The following is a 27262-nucleotide window of genomic DNA, read 5'->3' on the forward strand; positions in this document are numbered from 1 at the left end:
ATTGGCTTATGGAATGGGTCCATCCAAGAGGTGAAGCTGTTTTTAAGTCCTGCCCCATGTAGCAGTTTAAATTATGTCGTTAGTACTCACTTTCTCTGTTCACTTTTCAGGTTTGTCGCTTCTGCTTGCTTTATTCTCAGCCTGTTCAAGTGTGATAGCTGAATGGCTGCTGGTTGCCTCTATCATAAAGACATTTATATTCTCAGAGAAAGAGCAAGCACTTCTTCTGATAACTTAACAGTTGTCTCTGTCACCTGTTCCCTAAACCAATCAGAGGTGACCAGGGGGAGAATGCTCAGATCAGTTAGGCCAGGGTCACGTGCCCATTCCTGGGCTCCAGGCGGAGGGACAGCCGTACCCAAACACACGGACTAAGCAGAATTTCTCTAGGATGAAGCAGGGCTGGTTCCGAGAAGATGCTGGGAAGATAAATATTACATATGTCTAGCTGCGTTATGTATAATTAAGCTTCATAGTGCTGTGATTTAAAAAAATATGTATGTTAATTTCTTGCTTTTTCTGTTTTTCAGTAGTCCTTTCCAAACAATGCAGTGAATGTTAAAATGAATGATTTTATTCATTAGGCAAATCGATGACAGTAAAGAAATAAAAAATGAAATGAATGATGTAGTAAGGAAGTACAAAGTATTCTTTGCCTATATGGAATACAGTAGTAAGATGATCAGATGAAAATATGTGTGGTAAAACAAATCATAATAATGTTTTCTAAATAGAGGTCATTTCTATTAGTGATAATTAAGCATTCCTTATTAGGGTGGTTACAGTATATCTGAGCAGACTGCCTTAACTGTAGTCAAGAAACAACCTTATATGATTCAATTCCAGTTTGTAATCTTTGCAAGTAACTCTTCTTTTTCTCCTGTGAGCCTCTCGAAAGGCCCCACGCAGTGCTACAGCTGACCCCAGTTTCTTTTTATCAGGTGGAAAAAACAAATCTCTAAGAGCCCCTCAAAATGAAATGGAATATGTTGTTTCTTCTGGAAAACAAATGGAAAAGTATAATTTTTAAAACATGTTTTAAGACTACAGGTGTTGTAGCTTGTGAACAAACTAAATACTTCTATAAACTTTTTTTTTATGGCTTTATTGAGGTATGATACACACAAAAAAACTGCATGTATTTAATGTATATAATTTGATGAGTTTGAACATCTGTGTACACTCATAATACCGTTATCATAATCAAGGTAGTAAACATATCCATCGCCTCCCAAGAGTTTTTGTCTCTTCGCTTTTTTTTTAATGGTTAAGAATACTTAAAATGAGATGTACCTTCTTAACATTTTTTTTTTTTTTCTTTTTCTTTTTGGCTGTGTTGGGTCTTCGTTGCTGTGAGCGGGCTTTCTCTAGTTGAGGCAAGCGGGGGCTACTCTTTGTTGCGGTGTGCGGGCTTCTCATTGCGGTGGCTTCTCTTGTCGCGGAGCACAGGCTCTAGGCGCACGGGCTCAGTAGTTGCAGCATGTGGGCTCAGTAGTTGTGGCTCGCAGGCTCAGTAGTTGTGGCGCACGGGCTTAGTTGCTCTGTGGCATGTGGGATCTTCCCGGACCAGGGATTGAACCTGGGTCCCCTGCGTTGGCAGTTGGATTTTTAACCACTGTGCCACCAGGGAAGTCCCTTAACATATTTTTAAGTGCACAGCACGATGTTGTTAACTATAGGTACTATGTTGCACATCAGATCTCTAGAACTTGCTCATCTTGTATTACTGTATCTTTATATCCATTGAACAATAACTCCCCTTCCATAAACTTTAAAAAAACTTAGCCTTGCGTAGAAGGTTAGTCAGGCATTTTTAAAAATAAACTTTATTTTTGAAAAACTTTAGATTTACAGAAAACAATGTGATGATAGTATAGAGTTCTCATATACCCTCTCCCAGTTTCCCCTGTTACAAACACTTTACATTTCTGTGGTATGTTTATTACAATTAGTGAATCAATCTGGATACATTATTGTAAGTTCATACCTGATTCCCATTTTTCAGTTTTTATCCACTGTCTTTTTCCTGTTCTAGGATCCCATCCAGCACCCCACGCTACATTTTGGGGTCATGCCTCTTTGGCCTCTCGAGGCTGTGGCAGTTTGTCAGACGTTCCTTATATTTGATGACCTTGACAGTTTGCGGAGTACTGGTCAAATACTTTGTAGAGTGAGTCTCAATTGGTATTTGTCTGATGTCCTTCTCATGGTTAGTCTGGGGTTATACCTCTTTAAGAGGAGGATCACAGAGCTAAAGTGCCATTGTCATGACATCAGATCAACAGTATATGCTGTCAGAATGATTTATCACTGTTGATGCTGACCTTGGTTACCTGGCTGAGATAGGGTTGGTCAGGTTTCTCCACTGTAAAGTTATCCTCTTTCCTTCTTTCCTTACGGTTACTCCTTGGAAGGAAGTCGCCCTGTGTTCCCTACACTTGAAGAGTGGGGAGTTGTGCACTTCCTCCTTGAGGGTGAAGTGTACACAAAGATTATTTGGACTACTTCAACTCAAGAGATTTGTCTGTTGTCCCTTATTTATCTGTCTATCTGTCTATTTGTCTATTTTTATCTATCTATCTAAACACATATTAATATAGACTCATGGTTATTTTATACTTTTGGGTTATAATCTAATACTACTTAATTTTGTTACTCAGATTGTTCTAGCGTTGGCATTGGGGACTCTTTTAGTTGGTCCTTGTATCCCTTTGACAAACCCCCTTATTGTGTTTTTGTGTGGTTTGTTTGTTTGTTTGTTTTAGCCGTGCCACACAGCTTGTGGGACCTTAAGTTCCCTTACCAGGGATTGAACCCGGGCCCTCTGCAGTGAAAGCATGGAGTCCTAACCACTGGACGGCCAGGGAATTCCCTGTTCTTTTTTTCTTTTTTTTTTTCTCTTGTCTTTTCTTCCTTTTACCCTTGCCTTTCCCTCTCCCTCCTCTTCTTCCTTACTTTCTGTCACTACAGATGCTACATACTCATTTTATATATCTCCTGCCTCAGTCCTAGAATCAGCCATTTCTCCAAGGAGACCTGGTTCCTGTTATTAGAGAATGATACTAGAAACCAAGATCTGGGTACACGGTGTGCTTGTTGCTGCCGGGGCGTTTTTATTATCCCATTTTACAGATGTAGAGTTGGAGATCCCAAATAAAAATGGTGGCAATGGAAGAGGGTAGAAGTAGTTGTGGTCACATTGTGGAATAAGAGGCCTTGTTTCTGGGTAGTTTTTCTTCCATTCCTCTGCAGTTGGGAACTAATAGGTTTTTCTCTCTCACTGATGTTTTTGTGAGGTGGTTTATTTTCCTGGGCCCTCTCATGAGTCATTTATCTAAGGGCAAAGTGTAAGAGGGTTTTTATTAATGTTCTGATTGGAGGAGTTATTCATTTATTGACCACATCATTTTTTTTTTTTTTTGCAGTTTGCCAAAAAGGTATAAAATGAAATATGATCTGCTCAATAGTGTTGTTTATTGTTTCTGACAATAAGACTAGAATCCTTACAGGATTATTGGGAAACATGGAACCCTTTAGGAGTGTTTAATGGATATAATGCTCTCTCACTCTCTCAACCTAAACAGCAGTTGCTCTGAGGACTTGCCTAATGTATTATAACTAGATCCATAGCCCAATTTTTACATTTCCGTCTTTATTGAAAACATAAACATTATCTGGAGTAGAGAAATGCAAACCTTCCTCAAGGAACTCTTAACTTAGAGAAAAATTTAAGCCCACTTAGTCTGTCTTTGTACAGCACATACTACTTTTGTCCCTTTTCGTTAATTAATTAATGAGTGCTCTTTAGAAATGGGAGAGTGGTAGCTTTAACTGGTTGTCCTGGCCAAGGACCAAGATACTTCTGTAATCTGGATTTACTGTATTTTAGTAAAATATCAAGAAACACTGAAGCCATTATGAAGGCAGAGAGTGTACACAGAGTCATGCACACACAGAGGTTCATTTCCATTTTTCCATGAGGCCTTCTGTGTGTCTGTTAGGAAGTTGGAGTGAGTTCTTTTGTCTCAGTTTCCTTACTGCTGTGTTAGCCCGGACAGAATGGCCCTCCATCAGGCCACAATGAATTATCTTGTCCTTGTCCTCCTTCCCCATACCCATATTTAGTCATCACTAAACATATTCTATTCATTCTGTTCTTTTGAAGCATGTGAATGCATTAATTTTTGATGTTTGAAATGGTTTAATTTGTCAAAGGGTGAAGTACTTAATTTTATTTTCCTTCTGGCCATTAGGGGACTAATTAGAAGAGCTTGAGCAGTGCTAGACCCCCATTTCATGCAATCTTTCAAGTTTACAGACTTAATGAAAAAATAATATTTCACGAAGGGAATCTCAGTTTAACCTTGTGGAGAGGCTTTTCAGTCAATTAGTCGGACATTGCTTATCATGCATGGAATCTTATTTATACCTTTCTTCTTCTTTTTTCTTTTTTCTTTTTGTATTTGGATGATCTTGAGAAAGATCCTGATGAGTCTTTGCTGCTTTCTTGACACTCTGATTCCTATTTTACTCAGTTTCTCCCTGCTTCGTTGTGTCTCCTGGGATATCTGGGTACTAGAAAGTCCCTGCCCATAGAGAGCATTGTGCTGTCTCGGTTTTAATTTGTGCCTCAGTTAATGCTTTTCTCATGTTCATTTAAATGCTTTATGAGTTTCTGTTCTCTGAAGCATAGATCTTAACTGTTTGATTGAACGACACGTTGCAAATATTTAATGTTTCATATTTATGAGGTCCTTCTGAATTATTTTATTACCCTTTTGGACATACTTATCAGGTCTTACTTAATTGATGTTAAGACTTGGCAATCCATTAAGGCTTCTTCAGTCAATTCAAACTCAGGCTGTAACTAGGATTCCTGTAGCCCTAACTCCTGCAGTGTTCAACACAGCTGTATCAAAACAGAGATCCTGTTCTGGGTTTGCTTCTTTTTTAGCAGTCTTTAGGACCCTGTGACCTTTTGATATCATTGTTACAGTAAAAAGCATGGAATATTGCCTGGCCCGGGGAGATGGTACCAGGTCAGATCCATTTTCAGGATTGGGTCCTTATGCTGTTAATTGCACTTGAGATCTTATCTATTAAGAATCAGCCAGTAGATAATCTCATTCTAAATATTTAAGTAAATTATTAATAAATTATATACATTCCAGAAAATAGCAGTAGCAAACACTTATATACTGTAGCACTTATTTAGCACATACATGTTTTATATGAAGGAGATACTATGTCATAATCTTTATTTTGCAGATGATGAAATTATGGCGCAGGTAATTTATATACTTGGAATGCATTCACACAATAACAGGGCAAGGTTGGACCAAGGCATTCTGACTCCAGAGACTGCTATAAAAACTTGACTGTCCTGCCCTGAGGTCTGCCCCCTCCTTGGGGGTGGGGGCAGGTGGGGAGGGAGAGAAAGAGGGGGAGAAAGAGAGAGGGTGTGTGTGTGTGTGTGTGTGTGTGTAATTCAGAGGTCTGGGGGAATTTTATTGCCATATCTTTGATGTTGGATTCCTTTTTCATGAAGTTGAGCTGTGGGTGTTGGTGATTTTGATAATGAGTTTTAGGAAATCGCAGTTCCTGAGATCACTGGAACTGCTGGAGTTCCTGCCTCCCCACTCATCAACATTTTAGCCCCATTTATACAATGCTTGCATTTGAGAAGAAGCCAGCATTTTAACATGAATGGTCAAGGTCAGTTCCATTTGATAAATATTTATCAGTCATCTCCTGTGCACAGTGTTCACAGGATACGTCCTTGCACTGGGTGGGACAAGGCAAGCCTTACCCTTAAGATAAAATACGTCCATAATAAATACTCAGGTGAGTAACTGCATTGCAAGGCATATGAATGGTACGAGGTATTGTGAGGGTTCAGAGATGGTAAAGAATTAGGACATAATTTCTTTGAGGAAGTGGCTTTCGAGCTAAGTTGTGAGAAGGGATTTTTGTCAGAGATATTTGAGGTGGGGGGAACCCGGTGATCAGTGGTGTTCAGGAGGAAGGGTGTGCACGAGTAGTCGCGTGTGGTTGTTGGGTCACATGTGTACGAGGTGGGGAATAATTCTGTGGTTTGGGGTCATAATGTGAATTTTATTTAGTGTGAACGAGGTGGGGAATAATTCTGTGGTTTGGGGTCATAATGTGAATTTTATTTAATGTGTACGAGGTGGGGAATAATTCTGTGGTTTGGGGTCATAATGTGAATTTCATTTAATGCCACCCTGGATGATTGTTGTGGCAGTGAGAATGGAAGAGAAGGGATCAATTTGAGAGTCATTCTCAGGACCCATAGGACTTGACAACTAATAGAATGGAAAAGATCTGGGTGGAGGAAGGGGGGTTCAGGATGGTGTCAAGCTTTTAAGTCAAGCAGACCTGAGAGGGTGGATGGAGATAGAAGAGCTGGTTTTCATTTTAGCCTGCTTGCTGAGGCAAGGATTATTTTGATATTCGGTATAAACATTTTTTGACCACCTCAGCTGTTGAAAACCTGGGTCATACGACCTAATATTGTTTAAAGAGAGAGGGGACAGCTCCGTAAAGGAGTTGTGGAGGAAATACCTCTTCGTGACAACAGCTTTGTTGTGTAGTGCATTCACTGTTTCTGAATGAGGTATTCTAAGAGTCTCTTGTTCGATCTTAAGTGGCTTGAAAATAAGGGAGAGACGCTGTAGGCATACTGACGTCGGCACTGAGTTTATAGTACTGGAGTCCACTTCATTCCTGAGACTGTTCTTGGCTTGATGGAGGGTCCAGAGGTCTAGAGGTCTCTGGAATCCTGTGTCCCAGTCTAGGATGTTCAGTGCAGCCACTTGGAGCATCCGTGTTTTTTCAGGAGTGGTGGGCGGTCTGCACACACAGCCCTGGGTCTCACGCACAGGCTGCGGAGAGCATACCTTCCTCTCTTCCTTGTAGATGCTCTCCGTGATGGCACGAATCCTGTCTGCTTTGGATGGCTGTTGCATTTTGGCACTTGGCTCCATGTCGGATACATGACAGAATCAGAAAAATACAAGTGAAGAGATATGAGTTGTTCCCATAGTCTGTGGCAGATTAAGTTTTCAAGCATGGTATTCTGATGGCCCTTCATTAGGGAAAGTGTGAGCTAAGGAACCGATATGTCTGACTTACCATTTATGTATTTCAGTATGTGATACCTGTAGTTGAATTATTTCAACCAGAATATCTGTTTAACACTATACTCAATTTTTGACATTCATGAGTTTTTTTCCCGCCTGCAAGAGTGTCTTGGTTTTTATTGGCCCACTATACTTATGAATATATTTTTGATCAGCTGATAAGGGTCCACAAAACAAAGATAAATAACCCTTTCTGGGTTCTTATCGGGGTTGCATTGAATTGATATGACATGTTTTTGGAGAGAAATGACATCTTCAAAATAAAAAAATATGTTCAGTCTCATAACTTGGTATCTTTAATCATTTATTTAGGTCTATTTAATGTCTTGTGATAATTTTTTTTAGATAAGAAGTATTTTATTTAATGGAAACAGTAAAAATTCTGTAACATAGTAAGTCTTATTAATTTTGCCTGCATTTCATTTTTTCTAGTTTTATTGAGATATAATTGACATACATCACTGTGTAAGTTCCTGTACAGCATAATGGTCTGACTTTACATATATTGTGAAATGATTACTGCTGTAAGTTTTGTTAGCATCCATCAACTCATGGATACAATAGAAAGAAATAGCAAAAAAAAAAAAAAAAAAAGAAGAGAGAAGAAGAAAGTTTTTTTCCTTGTGATGAGAACTCTTAGGGTTTGGTCTCCTGAGTTTGGTTTTTTTTTTTTTTTTTTTAAATTAGTATTAATTAATTAATTAATTTATTTTTGGCTGTGTTGGGTGTTCGTTTCTGTGTGAGGGCTTTCTCTAGTTGAGGCAAGTGGGGGCCACTCTTCATCGCGGTGCGCGGGCCTCTCACTGTCGCGGCCTCTCTTGTTGCGGAGCACAGGCTCCAGACACGCAGGCTCGGTAGTTGTGGCTTACGGGTCTAGTTGCTCTGCGGCATGTGGGATCTTCCCAGACCAGGGCTCGAACCTGTGTCCCTTGCACTGGCAGGCAGGTTCTCAACCACTGCGCCACCAGGGAAGCCCGTGAGTTTGGTTTTTGAACAAGCCGTACTGCGTAGTTTATACAGTGACTGTAAGATACTGTTTTATATTGATTTTTCGGACGATAGGTCATGTGTGAAAGTTTCGGGGCAGTGCAGGTGGTGCGGTGTGTAAGTCAGGAGTTTTGTGTAGTCAGCATTTGCCATCTTTGCTTCTGCCCGCTTGAGTCCAATGATCATCCAAGCTGAGGCTAGAGAGATTGGTAGAATTTCCATCTTTCTCTTAATTGCGTTCAGTTTTTGAAAGCTAATACTGGTCTTTTATTATTTTCTCCTATTTCCAAAAGTAAGATTTTTTGTAGTAAATCTTTAATTAGGCCAAAGCACAATAATGGCATTATTTCTTTATTTAAAATTTTTTTACAGAATTATGTTTTCTTGTGTAGCGTTTTCCAGATATAATATTAGAAGTATGAGGGAACCCAAGGATTTGATTAGGCCAACTTGTGAGAGGGACTGATAAAGTTAAGATACTGATATATTGTTAATGGAAAATCAGAATCAGGGAGGAAGTACCTCTTAAATAAAAGATCATATTGATTTAAAGTGAAATTATTTGCTTTTACAAAACTTTTCCAGGAAAGCACATAACATGCAAAGTGAATCCATAGCTGTATTTTAAAGAATAGCAACTTCTATTCCAAGTTAATATTCTTTCTTTATCACCCCTCAGTTTTACATGTTTTAAACTAAGCTGTAAATTTAGCTTGAATAATTTTAACATTTCCAAAGACATATCTCAAAAAAGCAATTTAAAGGAAACATTGACATTTTGAAGTCAAACACAACCCCCTTTCTTATGAAAGCAGTCAGCTTATTTTAACTAAACATTTATTTGCTCTTAAGATAGAAATACCTTTAGCAGCAACTTGTCTCCAGGGTTGAGATTTTTTAATGATGTGAACCTTACGTTAATATGACCATTTTATTCTGGTCGTACGTAGTCATTTATTTTGTGAATGGAGTGGGGATTGGCAAATACATTTGCTTTCATGTAAAGCTTGACTATGACACGTACCAATTGCAGACCCTTACTTGATCTCTGCGTGTAGAGTACCGTTGTACCTTCTCTTCCCTCCATACCTTGCTTTCCTGGTGGATGACCAGGCTGTGAGTTTCTCAGGATCAAAGGTGATATCATTTCTGTGTCGATAACCCCAGCATGTGCAACAGTGCCAGGCAATAGTATGTGTTTAATAAACGTGGATTGAAAGAATATGACTAAATGTATGTCTGTATGTATAGCAAACAGTGTTTGCTACTGACAGGTTTTCTTTCTGAAAAATTTATTTTTAAATAATGATAGGTTCATAGGAATTCTCCCGGGTCTTGTACAAAGCAGATCTTGTGTCCCTTTACCCAGTTTCCCTCGGTGGTAACGTTTTGCCTGACTGTAGTGCAAAATCATAACCAAGACATCGGTCCAATCTGCAAAGCTTGTTCAGATTTCGCTAGTTTTACATGCAGTCATTTGTGTGTGCTTGTGTGTATAGTTCTGTGCAGTTTTGTCACGTGTAGATTTATTTAACTGCTGTCACAGGCACAAGGCTTCCTTGTGCTACCCTTTTACTGTTCACCTCCCCACCCCCATGCAACAGGTTTTTTTTTTTTTTTTTTTTTTTTTTTATTTATCTATTTATGGCTGTGTTGGGTCTTCGTCTCTGTGCGAGGGCTTTCTCCAGTTGCGGCAAGTGGGGGCCACTCCTCATCGCGGTGCGCGGGCCTCTCACCATCGCGGCCTCTCTTGTCGCGGAGCACAGGCTCCAGACGCGCAGGCTCAGCAATTGTAGCTCACGGGCTTAGTTGGCCTAGTTGCTCCGCGGCATGTGGGATCCTCCCAGACCAGGGCTCGAACCCGCGTCCCCTGCACTGGCAGGCAGACTCTCAACCACTGCGCCACCAGGGAAGCCCCTGCAACAGGTTTTTAATAGTGTTGACTCTGCTTTGCATTCACGTATGCATTAACTATGGCACGTGCAAGAATTACGTTTCTGTTCAAGAAAAGGGAGCAGCAGTGATAGCATTCGTGATTGTTCCCCGGTCTGTAGGTCACCTCTCACCCACGAACAGTTTACATCTTTCCTATTTTAAAGAAACATTACCTTCAAGTTGGCTTCCCCAAAGTTAGGCATCATTAACATTATCATCATGGGAGTCTACTCCCATTTGTTGGAATTTAGAGACCGCGTGGTATATTCATTATCCAGAAAATGCGTGAGGTTGCAAAACATAAATCGAACGCTAAAAATGGGGATCCACAGTGTTAATGAGTTAGATATTGACAAGTGAATCTTAGGAAATGATCTTGAGGGCGAAAAACTGATGTAGGCTCATGTGCCCTGAATGGGTGTGTCCAGTGGGTTTTAATTGGTGTGACCACGGTTTCCTTGTGCATGATGGAGGCTGTAAGGTTGGATGCATGCAGTAGGCTTAGTGGGTCTAAATGTGTGACTTCATGTGTTGAAAGGGAATCTGTCCCTTGGGGTGAATATAGCAGGCTGGGTCGCAGATATGACCACCCATGTTTATATAAGTATGGAGGAAACTTTTGGTGTACAAGGGAAAAAACAGATGCTTGTGGACGTTTTTCCTTTAGGAAGTAGTTTGAAATTTTGAAAATGAATCTCTTTTACTCTCATATCCTAAAGCTACTTTTGTATCTCGTGTCTGGGATACAAATGAGAGAGAAGGCAGTGTCTCTCCTCCTTCCCTCGCCTGCTTATTCTCTCACATTTCATTATGCTGGAAGGCAAAGTGGTGGAAGTGGCTTGGGAGTTTCATCACTGGCAGTGAAAGGACCCTCCCCTGCTGACTCTGCTTCTTGCCTTTCTTCCTTCTCCAGCCTCTCCCTGGAGCACCTGCTGGGCCAGGAGCTATTGTGAAAGACCTGTTTTGTAAAGAAAAGCGTCCAGGTGACACTCCCCAGATCTGGGATCAGAAAAGTACTGCCACCTCCTCAGGGTGAAAAACCTGCAACCTGTCTTGGGCACACTGAGCCCCTGTTGGGCGTGGAATGTGGGTTTGGGCGTGGAATGTGGGTTTGGGCGTGTACTCTGAGCGGATCTGGGAGACTGAAGGTGGGTGTGGGGATACCATGTCCGGGTTAGTGTTTGGCTAAGCCTTTAAAAATAGCTTGTTTTTCGTTTTTTGGAATACAACCTCCCTGTTCCAGTGTATTAACCATCAATTTTAAATTCTTACACGAGGTGCTGTGGGAAGTTTAAAAGAAAGCCTTTATCTTTGAGGAGCTAACAGTCTCTTCAGAGGATTTATCTACTAGTTGGGAGAAAAAAGAGATTTACGAGGAATGCAAAATAATAGGCCACGGACTATTTTAAGTTCTGAGAGAATACATTGGTAACCTGATGGAAGTGGTCTGGGTGCAATCTGTGAAGACTTAGAGAAGGGGCGTTTCCAGACAGTTCACAAGGAGTGGATGACTGCTGGGCATTGAAGAAGGGGGGGCCCTTGGAGAGGAAGGGGGCCCTTGGAGAGGCAGCGGGCGGGGATGCGGCTAATATGTGCACTGGTGTGGAGGTGAGCAGGTGTTCTGGGTTCAGGTCCTGCCACTTGCTGGACTTGTTAATTCAAGTTGAGTTCCTTCGCTGACTATAACATCCCTGCCGTCGACTGAAAAAAAAATATGCACAACCTAAAAGTTAAGACTTATATTTTGTTTGGTGGACAAAACTGAGGACTTGACCCCAGGATACAGCATCTCGGATAACTCTGAGGGACTGCTCCCAGGAGGCAAGGAGGGGAGCCAGGGTGTATAGGAGTTTTTGCAGCAGAAACCAGATAGTCAGAACATCAAAAGATTACTGTTAATTAAAGAAAACCAGACATCTCAAGTTAAAGAATTTAGCATTTTTCTATGTATGAGAAGATGCAAGAGTCTGGGCTCACTGAAGTCATTCCTTTGCTATGCACCTCAGCTGTCTGTCGCCAGTATCCTGTACTTTCTCATCCTGAGTCCCCTGAGGGTGGGTGCATCGTCAGGGGTAGCTGCAGCATTTGACTGCTAGGTGGCGGGCACCCTGTTTCTATCCTGAGTTCTCTCAAGGCTCACTGTTGTTGGGGACACTGTATGTGATGGCTTGATGGCTGCAACATCCTTTGTTTATTGATATGGCAGGCAGTATTTTTCATTCATACTGTCCTAAAGTTGTGAATACTAAATAACGTTTACAAAAAAGCTGTCAGTCTTAGAAATCAAAGGTTTTTTATTTCTTTTGTATACGCTTTAAAACTGCAGAGCGTTGGAAAGTACACTGGTATTTACCTATATTTAAGAGCATGAAATGGTACTGAAATAACCCAATTCAGCAGATCACTTTAGGATGAAATATGTTTTCCCCTTTCAACCCGTCAGGAATGAATTTTTAGAATGATTAAGCTCCTCTTCAGCTTTTCTAAATATGTGTGAGGGAAAGATGGATTACTTCCGAAGAAGGACTGTGGAAGGACAGCTTTTTTGTTTGGCTTCAGTCTGACTTTATATTTTTCCTAGAAAAACAAATGCCAACAAACAAGACAAAAAGCTATATGGAACTAAAGCTAAAGGAACTTCCCTTCCTCCCTTGAGGACCTGTTTATATGCCAGCTACTGCAGTGGGGGTCAAAAATCCTCATCATCTCTGCCATGATTCAAGTCATCAAATTAATAAAAATAAATGTTATCATTTCCAACCAACCTCTACTGTAGGATAGAGGGAAAAAAATCCTGAGTGCTTTATAACAGGCACCTGTGAGGCCGTTCTCCCTGAGGAAGTAATTTGAGTACAGATGTGAAGTAAGCTGTGGGATCAACAAGCCTGGAAAGCAGAACAGAGGTATATGGATTGAGATAAAAATTAATTGCTAAAAATATGAAGCCACTGTATATGACTTGCCTTTTTATAATATTCTGCTCCGGAAGCTTAGATAAAGCCGCTTCTATATCATCCTTAATACAGTAGTTTGGCTAAGCATTATGCTTTGTCCAAACTGAGATATTTTCAGAAATAATTCTCTAAGATTTCAAATACATCTTCCTAATACTTTGCTTCATAAAACTGAATCAGAGTAACGTATAAAAGGTACTAAAGTAAGATTTAGATGAATACTTTTATAAATCTGTACGGGTGAAGAATTTCTAAAGGATGACACTGAATCCAGAAATCATAAATTGGAAATAGATGGGTATATTTGACTCAAAAAATTAAACACATCTTTATAATAAAAATTCGGTGAATTGAAATGACAGATTATAATGTGGAAAAAAAACTATCTGAGATATATATAGCAGTGAAAATTCATATTTTTAAGGGAAGAAATCTCTTAACCAGAATAAGGCAACTGCCCCAGTATAAAGATGGGAGAAGATTTGAACAGGGATTTTACAGAAGAAGACATACACATGACCAGTGAACTGATGAATTCATGTTTGGTCTCATCGATAGTCCAAGAAGTTTAAATTAGAACCATTTTTTTCTGCTGTCAGATTGGGTAAGATTAAAAAGATGACCATACCGGGATTTCCCTGGTGGTTGGTCCAGTGGCTAAGACTCCGTGCTCCCAGTGCAGGGGTCCTGGGTTTGATCCCTGGTCAGGGAACTAGATCCCAAATGCTGCAACTGAGAGTTTGCATGCTGCAACTAAGACCCGGTGCAGCCAAACAAATAAATAAATAAATATTAAAAAAAAAAAAAAGAAAAGAAAAGAAAAAGATGACCATACCAAACGCTGGGGAGGAAGTGGTAAATACTCATGCATGTGCATTGATGAAGCGTGTGTAAACGTGTACTTTTCTGTGGAAATATGTATAAACATTTAAAATGTGAGTACCCTTTGGACCAGAAATTTTACTTCTAGGAATTTATTCCAAAAATGTGATTATGAATATGTGCAAAGATCTGGCTACAGTCATGTTCACCAGAGTATGGTTATCATTAAAAATTATGAAGCAATCAGAACGTCAAATAGAGTTAAACAAATATGGTACATTGATAGAAGAAGCACTAAGCTGCTGTTAAAAGCAACATATTTTTGAATTTATTGATAGGGAAATTTGTCAGTGAAGTGTTGTCAACTGAAGGAAGCAGATTACAAAGTGGCATTTATGTCAAGGATATATAGTAATGTTGAAAATGTGCTGTATGTTAGATCCTTTGCTAAGTGCTTTACATTGATTATCTTCTTTAATAGCCACAACGTTCCTCCTACTAAATATTAGTGGCCCCATTTTACAGATTAACAGACAGAAGCATCAGGAAGATAAATAGCTCAAGGTTGCAGCAGTAGCGGGTATAGAGCCAAGATTTAATGAGTAGCTTCTGGAATTAAACTTGTGTGTGTGTGTGTATGCATATATGAAAGGGCACAGCAAATATGGTAACAGTGCTTCCTATTTGTTACTAGTATGTCAAGAGATTTAAATTTTCTTATTTATACCTTTAGGCATTCTCTGAGGATTTTAGAATATGCACATTGTACTTTTCTAATCAGAAAAGCAAAGCTATTTTTATTTTTTAATGTTTGTATTATAAGTAGTAGTTTTTAGATTTTTAAAAGGGTAGGTACACTAGCTCTAATTTGTATACAATGTGTGTCAACTTTTACTTTAAGAGGAAGAGTTATAGTTGGCATTTTTCATAACACCCATGGGACATTGCATATTAGGAAATTAGTAAATGATGTTTTCTGTGGTACTTTTTAGGGTAGATACAACAAAAATTGAGTTTTAAAGAATAAAAACAATTGAACATTGGACACATTTATCAGTTTAAAATTTTAAGTACTATTTTGAAAAATCAAAAAAAAAGAGTTCATATAAAGGTAATTTTATTTTTATCAACAAGCCGTTAAGTATTTACTGAATATGGAGAATTTCCAGGAATAAAGAAGAAGTGTAAGATGCAGAATTAACAATCTAGTTGTAGACACAAAACGTCAGAAACAGATAATCTGTATGTATTTAAAACAGTATGTTATCAGGTGGTAAATGATAAACTTCAGATGAAAATACGGAAATAAAACTGAGTCATGAGGGTAGGGTTGTATATAAGTATATACTTGTATATAAAGTACTATAAAAGTACTATACAAGTATGCTTATAAAGTGTCAGATGGATAGGGTTGGATAGTACTCATGTGTAATAGGGAAGGTACGTGGAGAAAGTAAGGATTGGGTTGACACTGAACGCTGGATGGGTGGCAGGTAGCCTGAGCAAGTGGTCGAAGCCAGAGTGAGCAGGGTGGGAGCAGGCGTTTAGTTCAGTAATGGTTGGCAGGAGGTGGGAAGTAAAGTAAGGCGAGGGCAGATTATAGAGAGATTCCAGTGTGAAGCATTTTTGTAGAAAGTTTGACAGATTAAAAAAAAAAAAATTCGAGGCTGTCTACAGGCTTAATTATAATAGTTTTCCAAAAGTTTCTCTTCAGTTTGATAGATTTATTAAATGAAGATCCTTTAATCAAGAAGAGTCCGTGCCTGGGACTTCCCTTGTGGCGCAGTGGTTGAGAATCTGCCTGGCCAGTGCAGGGGACACGGGTTTGAGCTCGGGTCCCGCAAGATCCCACATGCCGCGAAGCAACTAAGCCCGTGCGCCACAACTACTGAGCCTGCGCTTTAGAGCCCGGGAGCCACAGCTGCTGAGCCCGCGTGCCGCAATTACTGAAGCCCGCGCACCTAGAGCCCGTGCTCCTCAACAAGAGAAGCCACCGCAATGAGAAGCTCACGCACCGCAACGAAGAGTAGTCCCTGCTCACCGCAACTAGAGAAAGCCCGCGTGCAGCAGTGAAGACCCAATGCAGCCATAAATAAATAAATAGATATATAGAGAGAGAGAGAGATAGAAGAGTCCATGCCTAATAGATTTGGAAGTTCCTGTTATACACCACAGGGTTTTATTTTCAGTTTTCAAACTGTGCTTTTATACTATATTAACATCCATGGATATTGCATGAGAAGTAGTGTAGCTGATCAGTCTGATCGGAGCTCTTGTAAGTAGCGTTCTTAATTAAGAAACTCTGGTTGGATGGGGCTTTAGATGTCATTTAGTTTGACTTCTCACCTCAGTAAAGAGATTTCTTCTATGATAATCTCCAAAGGGGATTATTTCTAACTATTTGTTTAAAATGAATAGAAAGAGGAAGATGAAGACGTGTTTGATGCTTAGGCCAAAATTTGAAGTAGCCTGTTTTATCTGTTGAAACATATATTTATAACTGAAGAAAAATTTAAAAGCACACACCACATGTTTCTTTTTAGATTTATACTTGGAAAGGATCATGTAGAATACTGAATTACCAGTTAAGTAATTTAATCTTTGAAATGCTTTTTTTAAAAAAAATTAATTAATTAATTTTATTTAGTTTTTGGCTGCCTTGGGTCTTTGCTGCTGCACGTGAGCTTTCTCTAGTTGCGGCGAGCGGGGGCTACTCTTCGTTGCAGTGCCCTGGATTCTCACTGTGGTGGCTTCTCTTGTTGCGGAGCACAGGCTCTAGGCGTGCAGGCTTCAGTAGTTGTGGCACGCAGGCTCGGTAGTTGTGGCACGCAGGCTCAGTAGTTGTAGCTCGCGGGCTCTAGAGCGCAGACTCAGTAGCTGTGGCGCACGGGCTTAGTTGCTCCGCAGCATGTGGGATCTTCCCGGAGAGGCAGATTCTTAACCACTGCACCACCAGGGAAGTCCCTGAAATGCTTTTTAAAAAACCATTTAATCTTTTATTGCAACGGAAAGAGCATCTTTAAATCTCTTAAATTGATCTGGCAAATTGAATATTGTTTTTTGTCAGTGACTTAATAAATATTTTAGTTAGCTTTCTCAAGTAACAAATGAAATGTCACTTGATCTTTTGGTGTGACTATAATGTATTAACTATATCATGTTTATATTCTATAGATATTAACTATTTTATTTTATTGTCTTACAGTGTACTCTTTATAATACTGGACACGTAGCTTATTAAGGGTGTATACAAGAAGTATTCACTTCCAGTTTGATAAAAGATCAATTTCTTTGTTAGTAATAATTTAAATCAAGTTGATTGTATTTATTAATAAATTAACAAATGCTTGTGTGCCTCACACAAATACTAGATTATTACCAGTAACACATACATCCTCTAAGTAAAAAAGAGACCTATGATGATAGTTTTTCATAAACCTAGAATTAAGATTAATCCAGTTCTTTGTACCTGAGATACACCCCATCAAACTAAGTTGTATACTCTCCTTGATATTCAGTATACAGTGTACTGTAGGTATAGCTGGTCATTTAGAACAAAGTAGAAGACACCTTCTCCGTATTTGTTGAATGTAAATTTTATGTACCAAGCCATTCAAACAAAAGAAACTACAGGAATTGATTTTAAATCAAAGATAATATCATATACAATAGCGTTGCTAGACTGATTGAATAAATAAGGAGAATTAGTTAAGAAAGACATTATGGAGAAAGGGAACAAGAATTTGAAAGAGCATAAATATGGGCATTAGTGGACCAAGGCAGGTTTACATACAGAAGGAATGGTGAATTGTTGGAGTCTATGAACCCATCAAGACTTGGACTGTTTACCTAATCTTTACATTTACAGGATACAGCATAGTGCCTTGTACATACTGGTGCTCAGTTCTTTTCTTCTTCTCGGTCATCTCCTCCTCCTCTACTTCCTCCTCCTCCTTCTTATTAAATATAGTGCCTTTCAGATATCAAAAAGGGTAGAAAGTAGATTTTAACAACTTGCAGTATAATTTGGCGGTTCAGAATTCAGCTTGGAATTGGAGAGATGGAAGTTGACTCCTGCCTTAATTACTTGCTCCCATTTTGTGATGTTGAGCAAGTTACAAGTTACCTTCAAGTTACAGTTTCCTCAACTGTAAAGTGGTAAAGAGTACCTAACCACAAGTTCCTAACTTGTGATTTTAGTGAGATAAATCTTGCAAGCCTTTAGCACTGTGTTAGCTTAAATGTTAACCTTAAATAAAAGAGATGTGGGATACGACAGAATGCTACTTTTGTGGTTTGCACTAACATATAAATGTATTCTTTATGGCCTGCCATAAGCTTCTGAGACGTGATGCTTAGTGGCTTGACTATTATCTGTAGAATATGATTATTTTCTTCTTAAATTACGTTGGTTGGATGTGGGCCAGAATTAGGGAGGGTGTGGGCAGTGAGCAAATGATGGCCAGGTTTTGTTCTGAAACAGTGGAGCTGTTCAAACTTTTTGTCCCTTCCCCATGTAGGTGTTTAAAAATTTTGTTAAGGCCCATTTAAAGTAGGGTGTGAGATCACTGTGCTAATGCAAGGAATTGGTATTTCCTTGGGCCAGAGGTCGACATGAGTAAATACAGAGTCTGAAGCAGGGAGAGGAAAAGAGAGGCAGTGACATAGGAGGGAAGTCACCCAGTGCTGGGCAGGGCCCTGCCCACTCCTCCCCAGCTCTTGCTTTTCTGATCTCTTAATGCTTTTTCCCGAGAGGCAGCCCTTCTATCTCCAGTAGACTCTGTCGTCAGACATCTTCTCTTTCGTTTCCTGTTTTCCAATAAACCCTCTACCCTACGGGGTAAAGCAGAGCATGCGCTCCCCTCCCCCAACTCTCAGCCCTGGCTCTGCGTCATTCTCCTCTGGGATGTCCACATCTCCGAGGGCGTCCTGACTTTCATGTTTGCCTGTCAACTTACTCAGGTAATTCAAGACAGGTGATGACTTAAAACGATTTAAATAAAATATAAAAGAGCTACTGTGTAATTTTATGAAGAAAATTCATGTCATAAGAAAATACAGAATTTCAGGTACCTTAAGACCCATGTGATGGTGAATCATGTTCTCCCGGCAGTAGCAACTCACTCTCCTTTCCCCATGGCCTTTCACTTGGCCCTGGTTCTGCACTTAGCCATGGTCTAGAGGTAAGAGTTGATAAGGCAGTGCCTTTAGGAGATTACATTATAGAACTTAACTCAGAGGGAATCAGACATGTTGTTTAGGAAGGAGGTAACTGTTCAGGAGATGATTGAAGGGGCTGTTAATATTGGAATTAGAATAAAACATGCTTAGAAAAATGCATGAGAACAAATTGGAAGAGTGATACTGGGTGCCCTAGATGCCCAAACCTGTTCACAGATCTTCCTAAATACTTACCTTAGAAATCATGAGTGACTTAGACACCAAAGGAAAAAGTTAAAAACATATCTGATCCAGTGTATTCTGGCAAATTGTTCCCGGCGTAGCTAAGTCTGACCTAAAGAGTAATATGATCAGGAAACATGCCTGTATTAATTTTGTGATCTTAAAGATAAAATTTCTATTTAGTTGGAAACATTTAATAGGAAACTTGTTGAAAATAAAGGAGATGACTAACCATGATGTGTGAAGTTTTCTTATTGTATAGTTGAGGAGTTCTTCTATTTTAAAAAGAATAGATATAAAAACACCTGAGGAAAAAGCAAATCTAGTGGGATTATATAAAGAAATAGAAGTAAAAGTGCTGCTTTTATATGGTTTATACATGTTTTTTCCTTTAAAGTCATTGGAGAAAGCATGCAATAAAGGATCAGAACATGGTTCAGGTCCTAGTTCTACTCTTTATTGTTGATTGGACGTCCTCCAGATAAACTTGGCCAAGTTATATTTCCTACTTAAGCCTCAGTTTCCTCATCTGTGAAATGCATTTACTAAACTTGTCTAGTTGGTAGTGTTGTACTGAGTGTGAAATGATGACTATGTAGAACATCTGGCAGGGTGTCTGGAAATTAGTACTCAATGAGTGATGACTATTTTTTTTTTTTTTTGCAACTTGAAGTTTCGTATGTAGGGGACTTACTGTACTTAAAAAGAAATAAAAGAAAATCCATTAGAGTTTTTAAAAAAAAAATTTTTTTTATTGGGGTCTAGTTGTTTTACAATGTTGTGTCAGTTTCTACTGTACAGCGAAGTGGAGTTCCCTGTGCTATACAGCAGGTTCTTATTAGTTATCTATTTTATATGTATTAGTGTATATGTGTCAATCCCAATCTCCCAATTCCTCCCACCCCCCCCCGAGTGATAACTATTAATAATAATAAAAAGCGATAATCACAAATTCCTTTTTTTTACGTTATACATTATTGCTGGTTGTTTCTCTAGAGTATTGTAATTGGTCATATCATGTATGTCCTTTTTAAACAGACTGAAAAGCCTCTTTTTCTTTATTTCTCTCTTATAGTGTAATCTTTCCATAATGATGTGATTCTCTTACCTTCTTTTTCTTACACACTATCATTTTCTGCAGCACCTAGCAAAATTCTTTTTGGTAATCCTGTTAACACGAAGACTAATTGAACATTTTGAATCTTGAAGTGTTTTCCACTTAAGAGCCATGTTTATTGTATTATTCATCATGTTAAGACAAATTCTAGGAGTGACCTTGTTAATCTTTATAGTCTTTTCAATAAATACTGCTATTTGAAATCTGTTTATTAATATTTAAAAATAGTATTAGGAAATATACTTACAAAAATATATAGTGTATGTAGTTTTTTAAAAAAACATTACGAAGGTGTGTCAGTAATGCAAAGGTAAGGTAGGGAAGAAACCTTAGACCACCACACCACATTTATTCAACAAATACTTTTGTGTATTTTACTAATTCTTCATGTGCAGGTCATTTTTACGTAGTATTGCTCTTTTCCCCATCTTTCTTAAACGTAGTTTATATTGGTAGCATAATATAGTTCATTACATTTTTTTTTACCATAATTAAATTGGCCATTTCCTTGTGATGAACTGGAAAAGAACTGGAACTGTTTTTAGGTTACAAATGGTGTTTCAATGAGCCTCTTATTTATTTGTTATTTATAACTTTATATTATTTATTTATTTTTGGCAGCATCAGGTCTTAGTTGCGGCACGTGGGATCTTCGTTGAGGCATGCGGGCTTCTCTCTATTTGTGGTGCACAGGCTTCAGGGCACACGGGCTCTGTAGCTGTGGCGCGTGGGTTCCAGAGCACGTGGGCTCTGTAGGTTGGGGCATGCGGGCTCTCTAGTTGAGTCGCACAAGCTCAGTAGTTGTGGTGTGCAGGCTTAGTTGCCCTGCGGCATGTGGGATCTTAGTTCCCTGACCAGGGATGGAACTTGCATCACCTGCATTGGAAGGTGGATTCTTTACCACTGTATCACCAGGGAAGTCCCCCTCAATGAGCCTTTTATATATGTAGTTTTCCTTCTTTTGTTTTTTACCCCCTCCCTTCCTCCCTCCCTTCCCTTTTTTTTAGGGGGTAGGATTAATTCAGAAATATTATTACCGGGTCACAGATTATTAACTATTGATATTTTGACCCTTAAAACATGAGTGCCTTTCAGAGGGTTCTGGTAGTTGGTATTGCCAGAGGCAATGTACGAGTAAGACGGTTCTACCATTTTCTAACAATGAATATAATAGGTGTTCGTTTTAAATTGGCTAATTTAATTGATGCTTAGTGATATCTCACAGTTTCTTATTTCTTTACAAGGGGCAAAAGTGACCTTGTTGACATGTACGTACTTTCTGATTTAAGACAAGACATTTGGTCATGTCTTGCAGTTTTCTGGAATTAGTTGTATAGTTGTAATAAAGCACATCTTGCTGGAACTAATTTAAAGAAAAACTCTTTAATGCAACTTGTCGACTTTTATATGATGAATTTGTATGCTCACAGTTGAAACTACTTATAGGAAAAGTCTTCGAAGTTAAAAACAGTACTTAAAAAAAATGTTTTTCCGGGCTTCCCTGGTGGCGCAGTGGTTGAGAATCTGCCTGCTAATGCAGGAGACACGGGTTCGAGCCCTGGTCTGGGAAGATCCCACATGCCACGGAGCAGCTGGGCCCGTGAGCCACAGCTGCTGAGCCTGCGCGTCTGGAGCCTGTGCCCCGCAACGGGAGGGGCCGCGATAGTGAAAGGCCCGCGCACCGCGATGATGAGCGGTCCCCGCACCGCGATGAAGAGTGTCCCCCACTTGCCGCAACTAGAGAAAGCCCTCGCACGAACCGAAGACCCAGCACAGCCAAAAATAAATAAATAAATAAATAAATAAAATTTAAGATCTGTTTAAAAAAAAAATGTTTTTCCGGTTTATAGATCGAATTACTGATGATTTGACTTAATGAAACATTTGCTGTGACCTCTTTCTGTCTGCAGTCCCAGTCACTAATAGTATGTAGGATTGGAAACCACTGTTTTGGTTTCATGGGTGGTTAAAAATAGCCTCAGGGGATCCTTATCTTGAGTTTTACTCTTCAGGCCAACTACTTACTCTTCTTAGCTTGCTTTCACCTGATTTGGAGGAGGACAGATCTTAGTATTTACTCACAGTACCCTCCCACCCCCCTCCCCTCCCCTCCCCACAGCAGCTTGGATGAATAGACCTAAAGGGGCAAGGGAATTGTCCGTGAGATGTATAATTGGAAGGAAATTAAAAAAAAAAAAAAAAAAAAAAAAGAAAGGAGGAAAGGGTGAGAACAAAAGAGGAGGACAAGGGGAAGAAACTTAGAAGGGAGAAAGACCTGGACATGGAAGGGAATAGATTTGAATTTTCATTGCCTTCAAAGTTCTTCACCAATTCCTCTGTAAGCCTTACGATAGGCTCAGTTGATTTGTATTTTTGGTCAAACTAATTCTGCATCTCTTTCCCTTGCTCTTTTTTCTTTACTTTTCAGATTCTTTTCTTTATTTTTAAGAAATGCACAGTCTGAGTTTCTGGTTCTTTCTGCCCTGTTATCAATGCACCTACAGCCCTGCCTCCCTGTGAATTTGCACTTCAGGGGAACTGTTTCCTGTCAGATACCGAAGGCAGGCCCCTGATATTTCTAGGTGGCGATTCACACAGGAAAGGACCTGAGAAGTTTCACAGGGCACATGACTTCATGGTGGGACGAACTGATCAACTTGGTGCACAAATGGGTCTCTTCTTTCCCGTACCTTTTGGCCTCCCAGGGGTCTCAGATTAGAGTGGCTAGAAAAGTTAAAAACTGATGTAACCATGTTCCAGAATATAAATTATGGAAGGTTAGATTTGATGTTTAGATTCACCTGGATTGAAATCAAGGTGAATGATACTGATATTTGATTCCAAAATAAAGTGATTTTTTTTTTGGTGTGGTAGTAAAATTTGCATAACATAAAATTTACCTTTTTAATCATTTAAAAAACGTGTCACTTATTTGACAGAGTTATAGCTTTTCACACTGTGCAAAGAACTCTTCTAAATGTAGGAAGTTCAAAGATGAACAGAACCTGATTCTTGTCTTCAAACAGCAGAAGTAGAGTTAAATCCATATAGTTTCAGATAACTGTATCTAACTTGGAAATATGTGTATGCATATGTAAGCTACAAAGATGAAAACCATTCCTTCCCTATTTTATGAATAGAAGAACCTCTAAATAGCACTTCATTATTATTTTTTGATTGTGGTAAAATATACGTGACAATAAAATTGACCTTTTAGCCATTTTAAGTGGATAGTTCAAGGTGATTTTAATTCACTGTATAATTTAAGCATCAGGGGGAATTATATAAAGTTTTATGACAGAAGCATAATGCTAAAAAAGAAGTTGATTTGCAAATCTTTTACTTTTTTTTGGAATTAAAATAACTGATTTTCTTTCCTCTTCCGCCTTTCTTCATTTTTTACACATCTATTTTGGTAGCTGAACTATTGCCAAGTTATTTTAGACCTGTTTTTCCTCTAATGTGGAGATTTTTTTTTATTCCCCATCAAGGTCTAAAAGAAAAGATAATTTTTTCATGGGATGGGTTTGCAATCCATGTGCAGTTATTTACAATAATTTTATAATAATAAAACTATGAAATCGATAATTTTGGATGTTTCTCTTGCCATGAATTATGTTTATTAATAAAGTTAAGCTTTGAGTAAGGTCACCTAAAATACAGCTGTTTTGCTGGGTAAACCTTAGAAAGTCTAAATTATTTAAGGAAGGTAACCTTTGCATTCTCCAAATAATATTTTCTTTGTATCATAAGGACGCTAGAGGTGTGATTATTTACGGTAGTAATCAAGTTAGATGCCTGACATATCTACTTGGTTTCTTCATTTAGCTGTATCTGCAGTCATTTGGTTATCTTATCAGATCAGTCTACTGCATTTCATTTTGCTTTATTAATTGATATAATCTCTATTATTTTGTATTTATGACAGTGACTGTTTATATAAAGGCAGAGCATAAACTTTTATGATTGTGAATTCCCTTTTGTATCTTTCATGCTCAGTGTATGTTAGTAAATTATTATTATGGGCTAGCTAGACCTATGACAGTGAAGCATCAGAGCCTTTGCATCTACTTAGATTGATTTTATAAAACTGTAAACAAAATTAAATGTCCACCATGTATAATTTACTAATGTTCATAGCTAAATTAGTAGCACGATTAAGAACCTTTAAATCGACTTTGAAGCTACAGCGGTAGTTGGGGCATCAGATGTATTTGGACACTTCACCTGAGTGGATTAGCAACTCTTCTCAGAAAGTAGAAGTAGTTGGGAAGGAATGACATTTGCATAAAGGCACTTCCTTTTGCCACCTTTGGAATTTTTTTTTTTTTTAGAAGTATGGTTTAATCTTACTCCTTTATTAAACCACTTTAAGCTTCTTTTCAAGTATCACAGCCAAACTGAAGGATTTATTTCCTTGCCTGTTTTTTAAAACACTGCTGTCAAACAGAGTAAAAAAAGGCAAGCAGTAGAGATACAGCCCCCTTGTGTTTTCAGTTTATTTGCATTTGTTCATGACTTCTAAGGTATTCTACATACCGAAAGGAGTTTGCTTGCTCTGTTATATATAAATTGCTACCTGAAAGGGTCTGTAAGAGATCAAAGTAAATGTCAGCCTAGTAAATAGAAGAGATTTTTTTTTTTCCTCTGAGCTACATTATAAAGGGAGATTTCTTTTGCCTTATTTTTGTTTAGAACTTAATGTAGTTAGGAAAACAGTGAGTTATTAAAGTTTGAAAAACGTCAGGAATCTCAAATATTTGAAGTCTATTGAAAGCAAAAAGCAATCAATAAAAATTTATTTGATTACTTGGAGTTTCTCCTAATTTCCTACATTTTAGAGGGTTTTTGCTTTTTTCTTCCTTAATGTTGAAAAACAAAATTTGGCTGAAATAAATGATTCTGCCCATCTCCCTTAAAATAGTATTTAAATGAACAGTACTAACTTGTTTATATTGCCAGTTAATTTATAGGATGCTTAAGGCCAAAAAAGATGACCAAGGACCAAACTAATTTGTGTCCATGGGCTAATGATTTTCGTCAAAAAGTTTTTGCAGTACATGTATTGATTATACCTTCTCACTCTCCTTTTCTCTCTCTTGGCAGAAGTCCAACTGATGGCTGCCAACATCATGGGGGCTCTTCTTAGTGTATCACAGAGAAGTTTTCGAGCATGACAAAGTGACCCATATATTCTTTGGTTTCTTTGGTTATTGGAAACAGAATGTCTGTGCTAACTATTGCTAGTGAGGACAATTAATATATAAAGCATTTGATGGTTAACCGAAGTGCTGAGTCATGGAAAGTTTATTATTTTGCTGGGTATTTGTTAGAGTATGAAGTTGGAATTCAGAAAGTATTGTCCCTGAAACATGATTGGGTATGTGCTTGTTAGAGGTGGTTAATTCTACAAAGCACATTTCATCTATAATGCCTGCCTGATAAGAATGTGCTGCTTCCATTATAACTCTATATTTGACAGTGTATCTCTTGAGAATTGTTTGAATTCTCATATCCATTTTTAGGAACATTGCTGTAACTCTGACAACAGAAATAAGGGAAGTTATACGTCACAGGCAACTTGGTATTTCAAAGGCTGGAAGTTGGCAGGGGTTCCGTTTTGCATTGGTGGTGATAAACTCTTGGGGCTTGGAACCCCTTTCCAGGTTATCTTTTAGGGACACTCTTAACTCTAGCTCTGTTTCACATACCTCTTTATTTTCTTCGAGATCCCCAGAGACTTGGCTGATCTACTCCCTGTTTGCAAGCAACACCTGATGCTTCTGACCAGAGTTGCTGGTTTTTCCCCCTTCTTTCCTGCTGTGCTGGGTTGATTGGTGTCCCCCTAAAATTCATGTCCTTCCTGGGACCTCAGAATGTGACTTATTTGGAAATAGAACTGTTGCAGATGTAATTAACTAAGAAGCGGTCATACAGGAGTAGGGTGGGCCCTTAATCCAATATGATTGGTATCCTTAGAAGAGATATAGAGACACAGACACACAGGGGGAACACCATGTACCGAGGGAAGCAAAGATTGAGGTGATGAGTCTTCAAGCCAAGGAGCACCAAGGGTTGCTGGCAACACCAGAAACTAAGAGGAAGGCACGGGACAGATTCTCCCCTACAGCCTTCAGAGAGAGAGCGTGGCCCTCCCGATACCTCTAGCCTCCAGAACTGAGAGACAATAAGTATCTATTATTACAAGCCACCTAGCCCTAGGAAACCCATAAACCTGCCAATAAGCTGCAAAGAATAGTCTCCGAGTTTCTCAACTGCAGGTCTGTTTTTGAGACAAGTGCTTAAGTAATTTTAGAGTTCCGTAAGGGTTACTCCTACTGGAAATGGGACAAAAGTAGAATATAAAATAGGGAAACTTATAATAGTTCAAGGAATTCCAAAAACAAAGCTGAGGATCTCTAGCTGGAAGAGCATTACTTTCAACCGCAGCTTTAGCTCAGTATCTTGTGGGAAAGTGTTTCCATGCCTCAGAGATTCTAATTAGTTGGCTTAGGGTGGGGCTCTGGCATCTGTATGTTTAAGCTTCCCAAGGGAATCTGGGAACATGCGGCTTGCGGTGAGAATCAAGAGCATAGAGGGTGGAGTAAGAACCATTCTGTCTAGAGCAGCGGTTCTCAGCCTTGGTTGCACCCTGGAATCACCTGGGTGACTTTGAAGACCCACTGATGTCCGAGCACGGACCCCAGAGATTCTCTGGTCATTGGTCAGGGATTCCGATGGCTCAGAGGGACTTTAAAAGCTCCTAATGTATTCTGATGTGCAGCCAAAGTTGAGAAATACTGGTCTGAAGGTCTTTTTATCCCAGTGAATAGCAGGGATACTTATTTAAAAAATTTTGAGATTATGGTGATGATGATTTT

At 38.9% G+C, this 27262-nt stretch overlaps 1 protein-coding gene across 4 annotated transcripts in view; it reads left to right on the forward strand.

The window, feature by feature from the left end:
• The window catches only part of KLF12 (KLF transcription factor 12), a 478511-nt gene that overhangs the window by 83616 nt on the left and 367633 nt on the right, over positions 1-27262 (forward strand). The window contains exon 1 of one of the 4 annotated variants that reach the window (XM_057532950.1): positions 11047-11068. The exons of the other annotated variants lie outside the window; for them this stretch is intronic. The gene's annotated coding sequence lies outside the window, so the exon portion shown is untranslated. Of the gene's footprint in view, positions 1-11046; positions 11069-27262 lie in introns of those variants that run through there. 4 annotated transcript variants of the gene reach the window in all.

Source organism: Balaenoptera acutorostrata, chromosome 18, assembly GCF_949987535.1.
Source record: "Balaenoptera acutorostrata chromosome 18, mBalAcu1.1, whole genome shotgun sequence".
NCBI classification, from domain to species: domain Eukaryota; kingdom Metazoa; phylum Chordata; class Mammalia; order Artiodactyla; family Balaenopteridae; genus Balaenoptera; species Balaenoptera acutorostrata.